This window comes from Ornithorhynchus anatinus, chromosome 7 (genome assembly GCF_004115215.2).
Source record: "Ornithorhynchus anatinus isolate Pmale09 chromosome 7, mOrnAna1.pri.v4, whole genome shotgun sequence".
NCBI lineage: Eukaryota > Metazoa > Chordata > Mammalia > Monotremata > Ornithorhynchidae > Ornithorhynchus > Ornithorhynchus anatinus.
In genome coordinates this window covers 36,218,421-36,238,963 of record NC_041734.1, presented here as the reverse complement: position 1 = coordinate 36,238,963, position 20,543 = coordinate 36,218,421, and positions in this window count along the sequence as shown.

The window sequence follows — 20,543 nt, the reverse complement described above, 5'->3', positions numbered from 1 at the left end:
AAGAATACTTGCCTAAACGCCATGTTGCTAAATAGAACCCCTGAAGTATTTTGATTTTCCACACTTATCAAGTCAGCATACTGGCAATACTTATTGTTTTTGCTTTCAGACTTTAAAAGTCTTTGGCATTTCAGGCAAATTCGACTCTGAGTGCCTCAAGCATGACTCCTATTGAAGGCTATTTTTATCTCCATAAACCAACTGAACAATGCCCTGTTTTATAATTAATAAACATCATTATTAATAGATTTAAACAAAGCTGGCTTTCATTCCCCTATTTCTTGGTGCATTTGGTGAAGCACTTAGAAGGGATCATTCCAATGTACACATATAACTGTTTTAATTACATCCTGTGAATTTATTTTTCCAGGGAGAAATATTTCTCGGGGAAAACGTCTATAAAAGTAACCTTAGAAGCAATGTAATTTTGTGTGTGTTTCCTATAGGAAATCTGTTTAGTTTAAGCTCCAGGTTCTAACAACCTTTTATAAAGAGAAGTGATTCTGTCAGAATGCTGCTGACAGCCATAGAAAGTCGCAGGTATCTAGTTAGAAAAGAAGCTGCCGGTTCTTTCCCGCACTTTATCTCTCTGGGACATGGCTTATTTTAACTTAGGAAATGGGCGTTCTCTTTCAGGGATGAAAAAATGAGCCATTTTGCCCTTCGTGACCAGTGAGGTGGAAGACTTAATGGACATTCTGTATGTTCAGTGTTACTCTTCGAATGCAGTCTTGAATTGGTTGGGTGGTTTCATTTTTCCATCTCTTTACCCTGACAGGATTTCTGCGAGGTAGGGAAAGGTAGATAGTCTTGGTCTCGCCTCAGTTCCCCTGCTCGATACCCTGGGCCGTGCTATCCCTGGCTTGAAAGTTTGAAAGTTCCAGTTCAGCATGGCCAAGTGGATAGATCACGGGCCTGGTTGTCACAAGGTCATGGCTTCTAATTCTGACTCCACCACTTGTCTGCTGTGTGACCCTGGGCAAATCACTTAACTTCTCTGTATCTCAGTTCCCTCATCTGTAAAATGGGGATTGAGACTGAGAGCCTCATGTGGGACAGGGACTGCGTCCAGCTCGATTTGCTTGAATCCACCCCAGCGTTTAGTAGAGTGCCTGGAACCTAGTAAGCGCTTAACAAATGCCATAATTATTATTATTACTACTAAAGTCATTTCAACATTTCCTGTTGGTATCTCAGGTCACAAGCTAATGTCTATCCATCAAGAGGCAGTGGAGCCCAGTGGACTAAAACATAAATCGGTCAGAATTTTTGAAATTACTCTCCTTTCTGCTGCTGAGTCGCTGCATGTTCCAGGGCCTAGAATTTTGGCAAGGGAGAAGAAAACAGACATTAAGAAGTCAAGTCACTGAAGTGAGTTTTCTTCCATTCTTCTGTTCTATATGAAAGCCACCTGATCATCCCAGACAGAGACACCCCACTTCCCTATCCCCTACCCACCTTGAGTAGCCTGGGTTAAACACCGGATCTTTGGTCTCTTCGAGGCTCTCTTTACCTCACCTACTGATCAGATAATAACCGTGGCATTTGTTAAGTGCTTACTGTGTACCAGGCACTGTACTAAGCGCTGGGTCGGAGACAAGCATATCGGGTTGGACACAGTCCCTGTCCCACATGGGGTTCACAGTCTCAATTTCCATTTATAGATGAGTTAACTGAGGCACAGAAGTGAAGTGACTTGCCCAAGGTCACACAGCAGTCACGAGGAGGAGTCGGGATTAGAACCCATGACCTTCTGACTCCCCGGCCTGTGCTCTATCCACTATACCATGCTGCTTCTCTGAATTAGACTAGACATCTAGACATGTCTAGACTAACATCTCTAGACTGCAAGCTCGTTGTGGGCAGGGAAAGTAGAGTGCTTTGCACAGAGTAGGCGTTCAATAAATACGATTGAATGAAGGAAGGAATGAATGGGAACACCAACAGTGCTGCCCTGAATGTCAGGCTTCATTGGAAATAGCTGCATTTGGCTCTCCATGTAGGTGGGATGAGGTACGTTGTCCTCTGACGATGAAGCGATCAGTGATATTTACTGAGCTCTTAGTGTCTGTAGCGAACTGAACTAAGCGCTGGGAGTCAGAAGGGCCTGGCTTCTAATCCCAGCTCTGCCACCTGCCTGCTGTGTGACCTTGAGTAAGTCACTTCACATCTCTGTGACTCAGTTACCTCATCTGTAAAATGGGGATTAAGACTGTGGTCATTGTGGGCAGGGATTGTCTCTCTTTATTGCTGTATTGTACTGTCTAAGCGCTTAGTACAGTGCTCTGGACACACTAAGTGCTCAATAAATACTATTGAATGAATGACTGTGAGCCCTGTGTGGGACAGGGACCGTGTCCAGCCTGAATATGTTGTATCTACTCCAGCGCTTAGTGTAATAATAATGTTGGTATTTGTTAAGCGCTTACTATGTGCCGAACACTGTTCTAAGCGCTGGGGTAGACACAGGGGAATCAGGTTGTCCCACGTGGGGCTCACAATCTTAATCCCTATTTTACAGATGAGTTAACTGAGGCACAGAGAAGTTAAGTGACTTGCCCACAGTCACACAGCTGACAAATGGCAGAGCCGGGATTTGAACTCATGACCTCTGACTCCAAAGCCGGTGCTCCTTCCACGGAGTCACGCTGCTTGGCGCATAGTAAGCGCTTAACAAATACCACAGTCATTATTATTATTAATATTATTATTAATACGATAGAGTGGGTAGACACAATTCTTGCCCACGAGGAGCTTGCAGTCTAGAGGGGGAGATAGACATTTAAATAAATTACAGATAAAGGAAATCACAGAGCATACAGTTATGTACGTAAGCGTCGTGGGGCCGGGTCGAGTATCAAAGAGCTTAAGAGGTACACAGCCAAGTGAGTAGGTGACACAGACAGGAAGGTGGGGAAGGGAAATTAGGGCTTAGTCAGGTAGGGCCTCTTGGAGAAGATGTGATTTTAGGAGGGTTTCGATGGTGAGCCGGGCCGAGGGCTGTTGTAATGAAGGAAGAGTGAGTTCCAGGCCAGAGGGATAGATGGGATTGGGGTGCAGAGAGTAGGTTGGTGATAGGAGAGCAGCGTGTGCAGCTTGGGTTGTAATGGAAGATCAGTGAGCTGAGGTCAGAGGGAGAGGATTCATTTAGTACCTTAAAGGTAAGGAAATTCTGGTTTTTTGCAGCCCTGGATAGGCAGCCACTGGAGGTTTTAAAGAGAAGGAAGATATGGACTGATCATTTTTATTAGAAAAATGACCCAGGCAGCAGAGTTGGACTGGAAAGGGGAAATACATTGGGCAGAGAGGTCGGAGAGGAGGCTGATGTAGTAGTCAAGTTGAGATGTGATATATGCTTGGATCAGCAGAACAGCAATCTGGATGGAGAGGAAAGGGCAGATTCTACAGATGTCGTGAAGGTAGAATTGTGATGGATAATTGCGTGGGTTGAATGAGACATCAATGTCAAGGATAATGCCCAGATTAATAACGGGTTGTGAGACAGGGAGGGTGGTGGTGTTGTCTATGGTGATATGGAAAATCGGGTTTGGTGTGAAGATGAGGAGTCCTGTTTTGAACACGTGTAAGTTTGAAGTATTAAGAGGGCCGGGTTTGGCCCTCAGAAGCTGCAGAGACGGGCAAGGGGACTTTCACAGAACAACACAGAAGGGAATTCCTGCAAGGTTTCAAACCCCCAGGATGATGAATGAAAGTGCCAGATAATATCACCATCAACATCCACCTCATCGATAGACTTGTGGGCCCACTTTTTGTAGCACTATTTTCCTCCTTTCCACCTTTGCCTCTTCACCCAACATTTAAAGTTTCTAAAAAATGTTTACTTCAAGAGCTTTTGAAAGTAGATCTTTGGTAGCACGAACCTATCCACTTGTCTGCCGTGTGACCTTGGGCAAATCGCTCGACTTCTCTATGCCTGAGTCACCTCATCTGTAAAAATGGGTATTAAAATTGTGAGCCCCATGTGGATCAGGGACTACGTCCCACCCAATTTGCTTGTACCCACCCCAGCACTTAGTAAAGTGCCTGGCACATATTAAGTACTTAATAAATACCATAATTATCTTTATTAGTACTTATCCCCCAGCTTGCTTCGATATGTGTTTCACTGGTTTTATCCAGAAGTTCTAATCCTATCCATCCCTGATCATTTATTCATTGAATTACATTTATTGAGCACTTACTAAGTGCTTGGGAGAGTACAGTAACAATAAACAGACACATTCCCCGTCTACAAGGAGCTTGTGCCACCATATAAAATGGGTGAGCACCCAGGAGTACTTGCTGCTGAGAAGACCTCACACAATGATGATAATAATAAGAATAATAACTGTGGCATTTGTTAAGCACTTACTATGTGCCAAGCACTGTACTAAGTGCTGGGGTAGACACAAGTTAATCTGGTTAGACACAGTCCCGGTCCCCACATGTGGCTCATGTATATTAGAACCAGGATTAGAACCCACAACCTTCTGACTCCCAGGCCTGTGCTCTATCCACAATGCCATGCTGCTTCAACATGGAGATTTAGATAATAGAGAACAGGACAGAACACTGCAGAATACCTGCAGTAGTGCAAGTGTTTCTATACTGCTAAAAAAAAAAGACGGAATTCATCTTGCTAAGCACTGCCTTATGCAAATTTCCCATATGATTTTGGCTTGTTACCAGATACAGCATAAGAGTTCCCCGTGGCCTTATTTTGGAGTCTGGCTCGTTAGAGATTTTGTAACAATACGATGCATTATTTGGTTCAATATGGTGGGATATCTGTACATAATGGATGAAAAGGACTCCCATGTCCTTTTAACTTGGACAGTGGAGTGTGTGACCACGTCTTCAAGAGCAGACTGCAGCGCGGCTCCGAACCCCAATCGACCATAAACACAACGGGCTCCGGTCCTGGCCACCAGTGGCTTCGGAAAACGTGATGGACGACAAGGTGACCCAGGTCTCCCTCTCTCAGTACCAAATAGTGGAGCAGAAAAATGATTTGACCCATTCTAGGGTGTCAGGGAGGTGCCACCCTAAATGCTATCTGTACTCAACCAATCACTCAGTCATGTTTAGAGAAGCAGCGTGGGTCAGTGGAAAGAGCACGGTCTTGGGAGTCAGAGGTCATGGGTTCGAATCTCCGCTCTGCCACTTGTCAGCTGTGACTGTGGGCAAGTCACTTAACTTCTCTGTGCCTCAGTTACCTCATTTGTAAAATGGGGATGAAGACTGTGAGCCTCACGTGGGACAACCTGATTACCTTGTATCTACCCCAGTGCTTAGAACAGTGCTCTGCACATAGTAAGCGCTTAACAAATACCAACATTATTATTATGTTTATTGAGCACTTACTGTGTGCAGAACACTGTACTGAGCGCTTGGGAGAGTATGATACAACAGAGTGGGTAGACATGTTCCCTACCCACAGGGAGCTTCCTACCCTGACCCTGTCCCTGTCTCTCTGTCCCTGGTTGAAGCATTATGAAGGGAGCAGGAACTCTTCATCTCTCCAAAGATAAATTGGAGACGGTAGGAAAACTCAGAACCGGCCTTTCTGTGAAGCGGTATTGCTCAGTTTGTTGCCACCTCCTTCCCCTCACCATATCCTCGGCCCAGACTGAAGGGGCCTCGGTTGAGCCACAGAAGAGGAGAGTTTCCGTTGATCCACCTCCTACTGGATGGTTCCCTTGCCTACATCCTCTCTCCTCCTGGAGCACCCCACCTTCATATCTGACAGATCACCATTTTCCCCATCTTCAAAGCCCTCCTAAAATCTTCCAGAAACCTTTCCCTGACTAATCTCTCATCTCCCATCCCGTTTTCTTCCCTCCAGTATCACCTGGGCACTTAGGGACTGACCCAACCCCTTCATCCCCAATGGCATTTATGTAGAAATCCTTATGCTCCCAGTCACTTCCCCTCTCTGTATTGTATTTTAATGTTAGTCTTCCCAGCTAGATTGAAAGAGCCCTGAGGGCAAAGGATGTGTCTTCTTGCTCTATTGAACTCTCCCGAGCACTTAGTACAGTGTTTTGTCAACAGTAAGCACTTACTAACCTATCACTGACTGACTGGATGGGATAGTTCAGGGTAAAGTGACAAAGCTGCCCGTCTCTCTTCCTCTTTCTCTCTCTCCCTCCCATCCAACTCCCTCATTCTACAGTCCTGAAAGCAGGGCAAGGAAGCAGCACGGCCTAGTGGTTAAAGCGCACATCCTGGAGTCAGAGGAGCTGAGTTCTAATCCCGTCTCCTCCAATTGCCTGTTGTGTGACCTGGGGCAAGTCACTTAACTGCTCGGTTCCTCAGTTGTCTCATCTGCAAAATGGGGATTTTTATCTGTTTTCACTCCTACTTGGCCTGTGGGCCGTGTCCCACCTGACTGACTTGTATCTGCCCCGGCACTTAGAACAGTGCTTGGGACACTTGGACAAGCCTTGGACAAGTCACTTAAGTTCTTGGTGCCTTAGTTTTCTCACCTGTAAAATAGGACTTGAATACTTGTTCTCCCTCTTGCTGAGATTGTGAGCCCTGTGTGGGAGAGGAACTGTGTCTTTTCTGTTTGTATTTCCCCCAGAATTTAGCAGAGAGCTTGGCTGTTATCAGTAAGCAGTTATCAGATACCATAATTAAATTATTATTATAATTTGATTTTCCCTTAACAAGAGATTCTTCAAGACCACAGCCCCTGCATTAAGAGAGAAAACCCTACAGCTAGATTATGGTTTTCCCCAAATTCAGTTCATATTTTTGCCCATTTTTCCCCCACTACATAATCTGAGGAATTAAACATTCAATACGTGATACAAAAAATGCTGCTCCCTAAAATCATATACCATGAGACTCAAAAATGTGTCACCAACCTTGTCAATCGATCATATTTATGGAGCGCTCACTATGTGCAGAGCACTGTACCAAGCTGTACGGGAGAGATAACATAACAACGTAATAGAGTTGGTAGACATGTTCCCTGCCCACAGTGAGCTTGCAGTCTAAAGGGGGAGACAGACATTAATATAAATAAATCAATTACAGATATGTACATAGGTGTGGGACTGAGGGAGGGGTGAATAAAGGTAGGAAATCCAACTGCTAGGGCGATGCAGAAAGGAGTGGAAGAAGAGGAAATGAGGACTTAATTAGGGAAGGCCTCTTAGAAGAGTTGTGCCTTCAGTACGACTTTAAAGATGGAGAGAACGATAGTGTGTGGTATATGAAGAGGGAGGGCATTCCAGGCCAGAAGCAGGACTTAGGCAAGAGGTCGGCGGCGAGATAGACCAGATCAAAGAACGTAGTCACTGTCCTGTATGACAATGCCGCTGACCGTACATTGTTCGCTGTGTTGGCCAGAGTGGTCGGTAAGGCCAATGAATGGCCAACAATGCCTTACTAAAGTGTGTGGGGTTTTTTGAAAGATAGCCATTTCCTGCAAAGTACCTCTGAGAGAGAATAGCAGGTGCTTGTGTTCCTGTTTTCAACCAAGGAAAACTGAAGAAAAGTGTAGACATGTCTACTTGGCTGTCCCGCCGACACCTAAAAATTTAACATATCCAAAACAGAAGTCCTTATCTTCCCCCACAAACTTTCCCATCACTGTAGACGGCACCACCATTCTGCCTGTCTCACAAGCCAGTAACCTTCACGTTATTCTCAACTGATCTCTCATTCAACCCACATGAGAAGCAGCGTGGCACAGTGGAAAGAGCACGAGCTTTGGAGTCAGGGCTCATGAGTTCGAATCCCAGCTCTGCCACTTGTCAGCTGTGTGACTGTGGGCAAGTCACTTAACTTCTCTGTGCCTCAGTTCCCTCATCTGTAAAATGGGGATTAAGACTGTGAGCCCCACGTGGGACAACCTGATTCCCCTGTGTTTACCCCAGAGCTTAGAACAGTGCTCGGCACATAGTAAGCGCTTAACAAATACCGACATTATTATTATTATTATTATTGTTATATTCAATCTGTCACCAAATCCTTTCGGTTCAACCTTCGTAACATCGCTAAAATCTGCTTTTTCCTCTTCATCCAAGCCACTACCATGTTAATCCAAGCACTTATCCTGCCTTGACTACTGCATCAGCCTCCTTGCTGACCGCCCTGCCTTCTGTCTCAGCCTACTTCAGTCCATACTTCACTATCCTTCCTGGGTCATTTTTTCTACAAAAGCAGTCAGTCCATATTTCCCCATTCTTCAAGAAGCTGCAGTGGTTACCCATCTACCTCCACATCAAACAGAAACTCTTCATCATGGACTTTAAAGCACTCAATCAACTTTCCCCCTTCTACCTTACCTCTCTCATTTCTGACTACATCCCAGCCTGCACGCTTCACTCCTTTAATGCCAACCTGCTCACCGTACCTTGATCTCATTCATCTACCTCATCAATGACCCTTTGACCACATCCTGACTCAGGTCTGGAACTCCCTCTCCTTTCATATCTGACAGACCATCCCTCTCCCCACTTTCAATTCCTCACTAAAGTCGCATCTGCTCCAAAGGGCTTTCCCTAACTAAGCCCTCATTTTCTCATCTACCACTCCTTTCCGCATCACTCTTGCACTTGGATCTGTACCTTTTATTCACCTCACCCTCAGCCTCACAGCACTCATGTCCATATCTGTAATTGATTTTAATGTTTGTCTACCCATCTAGACCGTAAGATCCCTGTGGGCAGTGTCTACCAACTCTGTTGTATTATACTCCCCCAAATGTCTAATACAATACTGCGCACCCAGTAGACTCTCAATAAATACAATTGATTGATTGAATAAGAGAGAGATGAAAGCTACTTGCTTGAAAAATCACAGGCTTGCTAAATCCCGATTAGCATTTTATCCACAAAATTCTGCTGCCCCTATTTTCCTGGCCTTTTATTATTAGGAGTAGATTGACTTCTTTATCCCTACAGCTTCTGTGTGTATACATCGCATACACATGATATAGAATGTGAAGTATCAGTTGGTTAAGTCCTCAGGCCCCAAATCTTCTTTATATGAGAAGCGGTGTGGCCTAGCAGAAAGAGAACAGGTCTGGGAGTCAGAGGATCTACGTTCCAATTCCGGCTCCACCATTTGCCTGCCGTGTGACCTTGGGGAAGTCACTTCACTTCTCTGTGCCTCAGTTTCCTCATCTAGAAAATGAGGAATTCAATACCTGTTCTTCTTCCCCCTTAGACTGCAAGCATTTTGTGGGACAGGGACTGCATCTGACCTGATTCTCTTGAATCTACTCCAGTTCTTAGAACAGTGCTTGGCATAATAAATGCTTAACAAATACAATTATGTTATTGTAATTATGATGGTGCCTGCTCTTACTTTGAAATGCTTTGTCTCACTGCATTATTCTAAAGATCATGAGAACATCTGAATTTGGTCCTATCAGTGTCTACCAACCTCAAAACCTGTTTGTTTCTGAGTCCTCAAGTAGGTCTAACTGTGTCTGAGCTAGATATTAATCAATAGTATTTATTGAATGCTTACTGTGCGCAGAAAACTGTAAGGGCTTAGAACAGTGCTCCCGTGCTTAGAAAATGCTGGGCACATAATAAGCACTTTACAAATACCATCATTAATAGAGAATAAGAAAAAAAGATACAGCCAAGATTATAGACATGTTTCCTGACCACAATGAGAATCAGCATGGCCTAGTAGAAGGAGCACAGGCCTGGGAGTCAGAGGATCTGAGTTCCAATCTTGGCTCCACCACTTAGGAATAATAATAATTATGGTACTTATTAGCGCTTACTATGTGTTAAGCACCATTCTAAGCACTGGGGTAGATACAAGTTAATCACGTTGGACCCAGTCCCTGTCCCACTTGGAGCTCACAGTCTTAATTCCATTTTACAGATGAGCTGACTGAGGCCCAGAAAAATGAAGTGCCTTGCCCAAGGTCACAAAGCAGGCAAGTGGCAGAGTCGGAATTAGAATCCAGGGCCTTCCAACTTCCCAACCCATGCTCTATCCACTAATCCACACTGCTTCACTTGTCTGTTTGTGACCTTGTCAAGTCACTGGACTTCTCTGTGCCTCAGTTTTTTCATCTGTAAAATGGAGATTAAGACTTTGAGCTCCACATGGGAAACCAACTGTGTCCAACCTGACTAACCTGTATCTACTCCAGCACTTATTATGGTGCTTGGCACATAGTAAGCACTTAACAAATACTATGAAAAATGAGCCTAAAGTCTAGCGGGGGAGACAGACATTAATATAAATACATAAATTTTGGTTATGGTGCATAAATCCTGTTGGGCTGAAGATGGGCTAAGTCAACTATGGAGGTCAAAACCTTGGTAAAGTACTAGTAATGTTGATAATAATACTAATAATGGTATTTGTTTAGCACTTACTATGTGACAGGCACTGTGCTAAGCACTGGGGTAGATACAAGGTAATAGGGTTGGACACAGTCCCTGTCCCCCAGGGGCTCACAGTCTTAATCCCCATTTTACAGATGAGGTAACTGAGGTCCAGAGAAGTGAAGTGACTTGCCCGAGGTCACACAGCAGGCGAGTGGCAGAGCATGGATTAGAACCTAGATCCTTCTGACTCCCAGGCCTGCGCTCTAGCCACTAGACCACGCTTTAGGAGCTGTAGTGATTCCACACAGTAAGGTTTACATTGCGAGGAGAATCGTACTAACCACTGGGCGGCATAAGGACGTTGATTCAGACATACCTCTGGGGGATTTCCAGCTTGAGATGAAGGGAAGTGGAGAGACACCCGGGGGAGGTCACCCGCGCTAGACATCTTGGGACACAACGTGGCTCTAGTTCTGCCCCGTGAAACCTTGGTAAATCTCCACAAAGGCAAGAGGATTGGAGAGTGGCTCACTCTCTCTCTCTCAACCAGATGACATGAAACATAAATAGGAAACTTGGCATACGCATTGATCCAAAAATATTTGCTACGAGACAGGCATATCCTGTAAGGAGGCTTTGGAGGACCCAGACAGCATTACCTAAATCTGCCTTTCAAGTCTTTTCTAATGTCTGTGCATTGAGTTTTTCTGCAAGAAAGGAAAGAGAAAAAAATGGGAATTATAAGGAGGAAATTTCTAGGGAGGGCATGACAGAGAAATTAATTTTACCCAAATCAGGGAACGGTAAGCCCATTTTGGGTGGAGAATGGGAAGATAATATATCTATCAGACAGATGAGAGAAACAAACACGCTTTTGTGGGATGAAGTTATTTACAGTGTCAGCCTAAGACAATGCAATAGCATCACCACAAATTAACCGGCAATGCTTAGTATTTCCAATGGAATTATTTTGCAGCTGTTAAGAAAGAGAGCGGTATGTCAAAATAACCACTCTACATTCCCCTGAAAAGAGAATGAAAAGACTGGTTGGAGAATGTACCCAGAAACAATGAAAGAAGGCTTAAGACTTCAGCCATATTGGAAAGCCACAATCCCTCCGTGTGCAGATATCAGGAGGGTTCAGTGTCACAAACCCCTCCTGGTAGTTTCTTTGTCAAGATTTCAAAGAAGAATCGCATCGTAAGGCGGAATTTGAAAGAGTGGGTGGATGTGGTTCATGCAGATGCAGTCCCGGGGAGGAATGCATGGAGGTGGATGTTGAAAATGAAAGAGGAAGGTGCTGGGAATTGGCGTGGGGGAGGATTGAACAATAACGTGGGCTTCACCCTGGTCTTTGGGGCAGAATCAGAAATTTTAGATCAGTAAATATTCCTGCTCACTTTTTCTAACCCATCGAGAAGTTCTTCTGAAGTGGAATAAATGGGTGTACAGACCATCTGTCAACAGCTCTTTTCTGTATAGTCCAGTTCTCTTTTCTTTGTATCCCACTTTAACCATAAGAAATATAATGGCTTAATGGAAAGAGCATAGGCCTGGGAATCAGAGGACCTGGGTTCTAATACCGATTCTGCCACTCCTCTGCTGTGTGAGCTTGGGCAAGTCACTTAACTTTTCTCTGTCTCAGTTACCTCATCTGTAAAATGAGAATTGAGACTGTGAGCCTCATGTGGGACACGGACTGTGTCTGACCTGATTTGCTTGTCTCCACCCCAGTGTTTGGCACAGTGCCTGGAACATAGTAAGCACTTTACACATAACATTAAAAAAAAAGGGACAAGGATTACATCTGATCTGATTATCTTATATCTACTTCAGTGCTCATCAAAAGTCCTTCTTACTCCCAGACTTGTTATAGACTCAAGGCTGAGAGGATAACAGGATCTATTTTTAAGCAGAATTTAAGTTCCAGAAGCCAGCAGAAAGCACTGCAGCCAGGAGGTGGAGAGTGGAGTCTGAGGATGCAAACAGCAGTAGTACAAAGTATCAAGGAAGTTCACTGGTAGATAGTTAAATCTCATAAAGGAAAAAGGTATTTGTGCTTTCATAAATCCAGTAATGGTTGGATTGCTCCTCTAGCCTCAGTACCTAACTGCTTTTTAATTTTTATTTTCTAAATTTCTTCTCTTCTACTAAGTTATTTTAGAGTATTTTAAGGTTTCATCTCTCCATATGTGTCTTTCACTAGTGGCCTCACCCCTTGGAACAAGACCTGAAACAGAGACTATTGTAAAGTACTCAATCACTTCGCCCCTGTTATCTTATCGACTACGACCCAAGATGTCCACTTTGCTCCTTTAATGCCAACCTACTTTTTTTTTTAAAATGGCATCTGTTAAGTGTTTACTATGTGCCAGTAACTGTACTAAATGCTGGGATAGATACAAGTTATTCGGGTGCCCAAGGCCACCCAGCGGATGAGTAGCAGAGCCAGGATTAGAACTCTGTTCCTTCTGACTCCCATGCCCATAATCTATCCAGTCTTAATCCCCACTTTACAGATGAGGTAAAGGAGGCACAGAAAAGTTATGTGACTTGCCTACGGTCACCCAGCAGAAAAGTGGCAGAGGTGGAATCAGACCCTAGGCCCCTCCAACTCCCAGGCCCGTGCTCTATCGATCAGGTCACGCTGACAAGAAGCTCCATCATCAAACATAACCTGGTCTAATTTCTGACATTCTTTAGTTCTCCTGATCCTAGCAAATGGAGGGCTGGTGGAGGATCATCACTAGCCCTCTGGGTCTACCTCCTGGCAGTCCTTAAGAGAGTTTGGGTTGCCAAAAGGACTGGTCTGGCCAAGGGCTCTTTTGTGTCCATAAATCATCATCATCATAATAATAATTGTGGTATTTGTTAAGTGCTTACTGTGTACCAGGCACTGAACTAAGCACTGGGATGGATACAAGCAAATCAGGTTGGAAACAGTTCCTACTCCACATGGGGTTCACAGTCTCAATCCCCATTTTACAGATAACTGAGACAAAGAGAAGTGAAGTGACTTGCTCAAGGTCACACAGGAGTCAAGTGGTGGATCCGGAATTAGAACCCATGAACTTGTGGACCAGTCGGTCTGGGGGACTCCGTGGATCTCCGTGGATCTAGGAAGCCTGGGGAGTTAGGGGCAGCTCCAGGCTTCCCAGAGAGGCTTTCTTCAGGCCCTGACCTTGGCCAGACAGGAGACTACTCCCCCTCCTCAAGGCCTTAGCCAAAGAATCAACTGGAATCCTCCTCCTCCTCTCCTAAGAGGAGTCCTGGACCAGCCCAATCTTGGCCTGACTCCAAAGGATTCAGGTTAATTCAGACCAGTCTTATGCCCCAAGGGAGAGAAATAACAAGCCGTGACTTCCAGAATGTAGACTGTAAGCTCCCTCTACAGGGAACATGTCTACCACTCCATTATAGTATACTTTCCCAAACACTTAGTACAGTGCTCTGCACACAGTAAGCACTCAATAAATACCACTGATTAATCTACTGTAAGCTCTCACTGTGGGTAGTGTTGGCATCTATCAACTCTATTGTACTTTACCAAGGGCTTAGTACAGTGCTTTGCACACAGTAAGCACTCACTAAATAAGACTGATTGATCAATTCCCTTAGTGCTTATTCGATTTCAATCGTGTTTCTCAAAGTGACAGAGACCAGACTGCGGCTATCTCTTGTTTACAATCTTCATATGGACCAACTGCAAAAATCGATCACTCAATCATGTGAAGACAGATATTTCTCTTCTCCTCAGTACACAGACTAATGCCTCAAAATGATTCTACTGGGAGAAAACAAAAACCTGATCCCTGTTTCAATCTATATCAAAACTCTCCGTATCACTAAAACCATCTTACAAAATGGCCAATGACACCTCTATTCCAGATAGCAAAGTTCACTGAAACTTCTGTCTACGTGCTCAATAAATACCACTGAATGAATGATACTCTTAGTATACATTTTAATCATTCCGGGAGAGTAGCTATTTAGAAGACTGCCCAACCCAATAACCTCCTAAGAATAAGTAAAACTTGGATTTTGGTCGTCTGTTAAGCCCTTCCTTACACCATAAAAATATTCTCCTTACAAGATCCAAATAACCAATCGATTCATTCATTCATTCATTCAATAGTATTTATTGAGCGCTTACTATGCGCAGAGCACTGTACTAAGCGCTTGGGATGAACAAGTCGGCAACAGATAGAGACAGTCCCTGCCGTTTGACGGGCTTACAGTCTAATCGGGGGAGACGGACAGACAAGAACGATGGCACTAAACAGCGTCAAGGGGAAGAACATCTCATAAAAACAATGGCAACTAAATAGAATCAAGGCGATGTACAATTCATTAACAAAATAAATAGGGTAACGAAAATATATACAGTTGAGCGGACGGGTACAGTGCTGTGGGGATGGGGAGAGGTGGAGGAGCAGAGGGAAAAGGGGAAAATGAGGCTTTAGCTGCGGAGAGGTAAAGGGGGGATGGCAGAGGGAGTAGAGGGAGAAGAGGAGCTCAGTCTGGGAAGGCCTCTTGGAGGAGGTGATTTTTAAGTAAGGTTTTGAAGAGGGAAAGAGAATCAGTTTGGCGGAGGTGAGGAGGGAGGGCGTTCCAGGACCGCGGGAGGACGTGACCCAGGGGTCGACGGCGGGATAGGCGAGACCGAGGGACGGCGAGGAGGTGGGCGGCAGAGGAGCGGAGCGTGCGGGGTGGGCGGTAGAAAGAGAGAAGGGAGGAGAGACATTAAAGAAAGAGCAGATAAGGGTGGATCACTAGCGGAAGCACTCTAGTTTTCTCTATGAGAGTTTTCTCCCTCAAACTACAGTGCATTAGCACCCGCTGGTTTCCTTAGAACATGCTAGGAGAGCAAGGTGGGTGGGAGACCACCCTGAGACCTACAATCCCACCAGTCATACAACCCATGACACTGGAGAAAGTGGCATTTTAAGCTCAGGAACCAATTTAATGTATATTCAAGCACAGCTTATGATCTGTCATAACAGTAGACATAAAATTCTGCACAATTGAACAGTTTTTCTCGGAGAAAGTGAACAGTTCCTTGTCATTAACATGTTCGGCTCTTACTGGCAGGCTCCCATGAACAGAGTCTGAGTTTACAGCCCTTAGCCCAACATAATGAAACATAAAAAATGTCCAATATTTGAACTTCGTAATGAAAAGCTGAAGTCCTCTAATTACTGAGATGGAAATTCTTCTTGTTCATTTATTTAACTCTTGGGAAGTCCATGTACTTTTCACTTTTTCAACACCCACAGATAGAACAGCACAAAGATGCTTGATTCTATTTATTGCTATTGTTTTTGTCTGTCTCCCCCGATTAGACTGTAAGCCCCTCAATGGGCAGGGATTGTCTCTATCTGTTGCCGAATTCTACAATCCAAGTGCTTAGTCCAGTGCTCTGCACATGGTAAGCGCTCAGTAAATACTTTTGAATGAATGAATGCTTGCAGTATGAAAACACACGATCCCATCTCTCACATGCCCAGTTCTGCCTGTGGAAAGAATATGGGATGTCAACTCTGAACGGACCTTAGAAGCAGTGTGGCTTAGTTGAAAAAGCACAGGCCCAAGATTCAGGAGAGCTGACTCTAACCCCAGCTCCATTACCTGCCTGCACTGTGACCTTGGGCAAGTCACTTAACTTCTCTGGGCCTAAATTTCCACATCTGTAAAATCAATCCATCACATTTATTGATGCCTTACTGTGTGCTGGGCACTGTACGAAGCGCTTGGGAAAGAACAATATAACAGACTTGGTAGACACATTCCCCGCCCACAGAGAGTTTATATTCTAAAATGGGGATTCAATACCTATTCTCCCTCCTGCTCAGACTATAAGCCTTCTGTGGGTCAGCGCCTGCATCTGATATGCTTATCTTGTGAAAACTCCAAGGCTTAGTACAGTGTTTAGCATTTTGTAAGTGCTTAACAAACACATTTCTATTTACCTAAATTACTAAACTTCTTCAATCCCCCAGTGTGTATGACTACTTGAAACATCAGCACACTTTCTTTTTGTTTCCATGATATTTCTGAGCATGGGAATGTCTCCCCTGAAGTAGGCTTTTCTGGATTTTCCAGAACTATGTGGGACAGAGACTATTACTGATCTCAACCCAGAACTTAGCACAGTGCTTGGCACATAGTAAGCACTTAATTCATACTACTGCTATTACCACAGATTGTAAGCACATTGTAGGCTGGGAATGCATCTGTTATATTGTTATATTATACTCTCCCCAGCACTTAGTACAGTGCTCTACACACATTAAGCACTCAATGAATAAAAATTGACTATTATTACTACTAATAACAATAAAATGATAATAAGGTTAAATATAACCAAATGATGCTCCATATTTTAAAGTTGTAGAAGGGGAAATTTAAATTTGTAGTGGTGCAGTGACTTTCAGAATTAGGCCTAGGTAGAGAAAACCACTTGCTCTTTTCACAGAGTTCTCTAAGCAGTGTGGAGGGCAGTAACGAACCCACTGACCCTTTTCTGTGGGACAGGGGTGGCTGTGTAGCCGACAAGAATTCTTGAGGAGCCTCCTTGCCAACCTAGAAGCAATGGGTACATGTTACCTGGACTGAAATGAGGAAAGACAGGAGGCAGGGAGGTCAGTAAGGAGGCTGTTGCAGCAATCAAGGTGGGTTAATCAACCAATCATATTTATTGAGCGCTCACTGGCTGTGCAGAGCACTGACCTAAGTGCTTGGTAGAGCACACTGAAACAGAATTGAGAGACATGTTCCCTACCCACAAAGAGTTTACAGTCTAGAGGGAAAAGCTGTCTAGAGAGATAGGATAAATGCTTGGATCAGCATGGCAGCGGTTTGGGTGGAGAGGAAAGGGTGGATTTTAGTAATGTTGTGAAGGTTGAACCAATGGGATTTGGCGACCGACTTAATATGTGGATTGAATGACAGAGATGAGTCAAGGATAATGCCAAGGTTATAGACTTGTATGGCAGGGAGGATGGTGGTGTTTTCTACAGTGAGGATAAAGTCAGGAGGAAGGCAGGGTTTGGGTGGGAAGATGAGGAGCTCTGCTTCAGACACGTTAAGTTTGAGTTGTCAGCGGGACATATAAGTAGAGATGTCCTGAAGGTAGGAGGAAACGCGAGACTGCAGAAAAGGAGATAGATCTGGGCTGCAGATGTCGATTTGAGAAGCATAGCTAAGTGGAAAGTGCCCGGGCTTGGGAGTCGGAGGTCATGGGTTCTAATCCCGGCTCTGCCACTTGACAGCTGTGTGACCTTGGGCAAGTCACTTCACTTCTCTGTGCCTCAGTTCCCTCATCTGTAAAATGGGGATGAAGACTGTGAGCCTCACGTGGGATAACCTGATTACCCTGTATCTACCCCAGTGCTTAGAACAGTGCTTGGCACATAATAAGCGCTTAACAAATGCCAACATTATTATTATTATAAGATGGTAGTTGAAGCCATAGGAGCGAATGAGTTCCATAAGGGAGTGGCGTAGCTGGAAAATTAAAAGGAACCCAGAACTGACCCTAGACGGGCTCCCATACTTAGGGAGCGCGAAGCAGAGGAGGAGCCGATGAAAGAGACTGAGCAGCCAGATAGATGAGAAGAGAACGAGGAGAGAACTGTGTCAGTGAGGGCAAGGTTGAATAATGTCTTCACCAAAAGGAGGTGGTTGACGGTGTTTAAGGCAGCTAAGAGGTTGAGGATGATTAGGGTGGACTAGAGATTGGTGGATTTGGCAAGATCATTGGTGATTTTGGGGAAGGCAGTTTCTAAGGAGTGAAGGGTAGAAGCCAGAGAGGAGGGAGTCAAGGAAAGAATTAGAGAAGAGGAAGAGGAGGAAATGGGTGTAGACTTTAGGAGTTTGAAAAGGAATGATAAGAGGAAGATGGGGTGATAACTGGAGGGAGAGAGCTGCAGGGGAGGGAGCAGTCAAGGGAACGGCAACATGATAGGGGAAACGTGAGTATGTTTGAAAGCAGTGGAGAAGAAGCCACTGGAGAGTGAACAGTTGAAGATGGAGGTCAGGGAGGGAAGAAGGGAAGGGACACCTCCTACCTTACCTCGCTGCTTTCCTACTAAAATCCAGCCCACACACTTCACTCTAATGCCAACCTACTCGCTCTCCCTTGATCTTGTCTATCTCACCTCTGAACTCTCACCCACATCCTACCTCTGGCCTGAAACGCCCTTCCTCTTCATATCTGACAGATGATAACCCTCCACACCATCAAAGCCTTAGTGAAGGCACATCTCCTCCAAAAGGCCTTCTATTCATTCATTCATTCGATAGCATTTACTGAGCGCTTACTTAGTGCAGAGCACTGTACTATGCGCTTGCAAAGTGCAATTCAGCAATAAAGAGAGACAATCCCCGCCCACATGGGCTTACGGTCTAGAACCGACTACATTCTCATTTCCGCTTCTCTCATTGCCTTCTGCATCACCCTTGAACTTGGATTTACACCCTTTATTCACCCTTCCCTCAGTCCCACATCACATATACATATTCGTAATTTATTAATTCATATTAATATCTGCTCCCTCTCTAGACTGTAAGCTCGTTGTGGGCAGGGGACATTTATACAAACTCTGTTACACTGTCACGTTGTACTCTCCCAAGCACTTAGTATGGTGTTTGCTGCACAAAGTAAGCACTCAATAAATGATTGATTGGCAAATGTTTTGGTAAGATGCAAAGGGATGGGATTGGAGGTGGAGGGGGCGGGTTTTGAGAGACAGAGGGAGATCTCCTCTTGAGATCCTGCTGGGAAAGATGGGAGAGTCAAAAGAAGGGCAGGAGGGAGGGATGGGAGGAGCAGGGGAGATTTTAGGGGGATCATGCCTGATTTCAATTTTCTCAATAATGTACGTGGACAGATCATGAGGGGCATGACACTGGTGTGGGGAGTGACGGGGGCCACTGAGGAGGTAGTTAAATGTTTGAGATAACATAATCTGTGCTAATACTGGGGCAGGCCAGTTGTTCATTCAGCCTGGATTCTTCCTTCACCAGGGACAGCTGGACACTAGGAAGTTACCTCCTCGATATCTTTCCTGATGGTTATTATGGATGGATCATCTAACATCCCTTTCTTTTCCCCTTGCATTTCTAACTTTTGCTCCAATACCCAACTGCATATCTCTCAATCATCAATATTTCCAAACTCTTCCTGAACCTGCCGTTCCTTTGGGGTTACAGTTATCTCTGTAGCTCATGCTCACCATCTGCCATTTTTCGTCTTTGTTTTCTACGCTACTACGCCTCATTTGCCTTGTCCACACGTTGGTGATTTGGGAGACTTAAGTCGCTTCCCCTCTTGTTGTCTTTCCAGGCCGAAGAGGCCAGTTTGTCCTCAAGCTTCTGGGTGCCCTGATCTCCTTCTGCAGGCCGATTTCTGGCTCTGGCCACCGACAGTGAGCTGGCCGGCGTATTCCTGGAGGGCCTTGTGTTCAGCCTGTCCCCATGTGGAAGCGTCCTCTCCTCTGGAACTATGAGGCCCGAATTGGTGTACGCAGCACTGCTCAACCACGGTAGTGATAATGATAATAATACTGATGATGGTGGTATTTGTTAAGTGCTTACTTTGTTCAAGCACTGTTCCAGGAGCCGGGGTAGATACAAGTAAATCAGGTAGGACCCAATCCCCCGTGGGGCTCACAGTCTTCATCCCCATTCTACAGATGAAGTACCTGAGGCACAGAGAAGTGAAGTGACTTGCCCTAGGTCACACGGCAGACAGGTGGCAGAGCTAGGAATAGAACTCAGGTGCTTCTGACTCCCAGGCCTGGGCTCTTTTCACCAGGCAACACAGCCTGTGTGCACAGTATATGTTGACAGTATTTAGTCTCCTCCCCACCCTTCCTTCTGATTAAATGTAAGCCAGCCAAGACCTGTACAAGCATTAACTTTCTCCCCTCCTAAGGTTCAATGGGGATGACATCAAATTGACTTTTTAGGTGGTCCCTTTTAAAGCCCCATTGGCAACTTTTAAGAAAAACTATTTGCAAGTATAATTATTATACTATTATAATGTTTTTAATAATAATAAAATTAGAACTTCAGAAGAATTCATCTGCAGGATTACTGACCTCCTATCACCAGTACTTGCTAATATTCTCTATAGAGGAGCTAATGAGTGACAAAATACTCTGAACTGTGGTTCCTAAGTGGGAATCCCACTGTGTTTTCTCTAAATATCAGAAAGTCTTTGCAAAT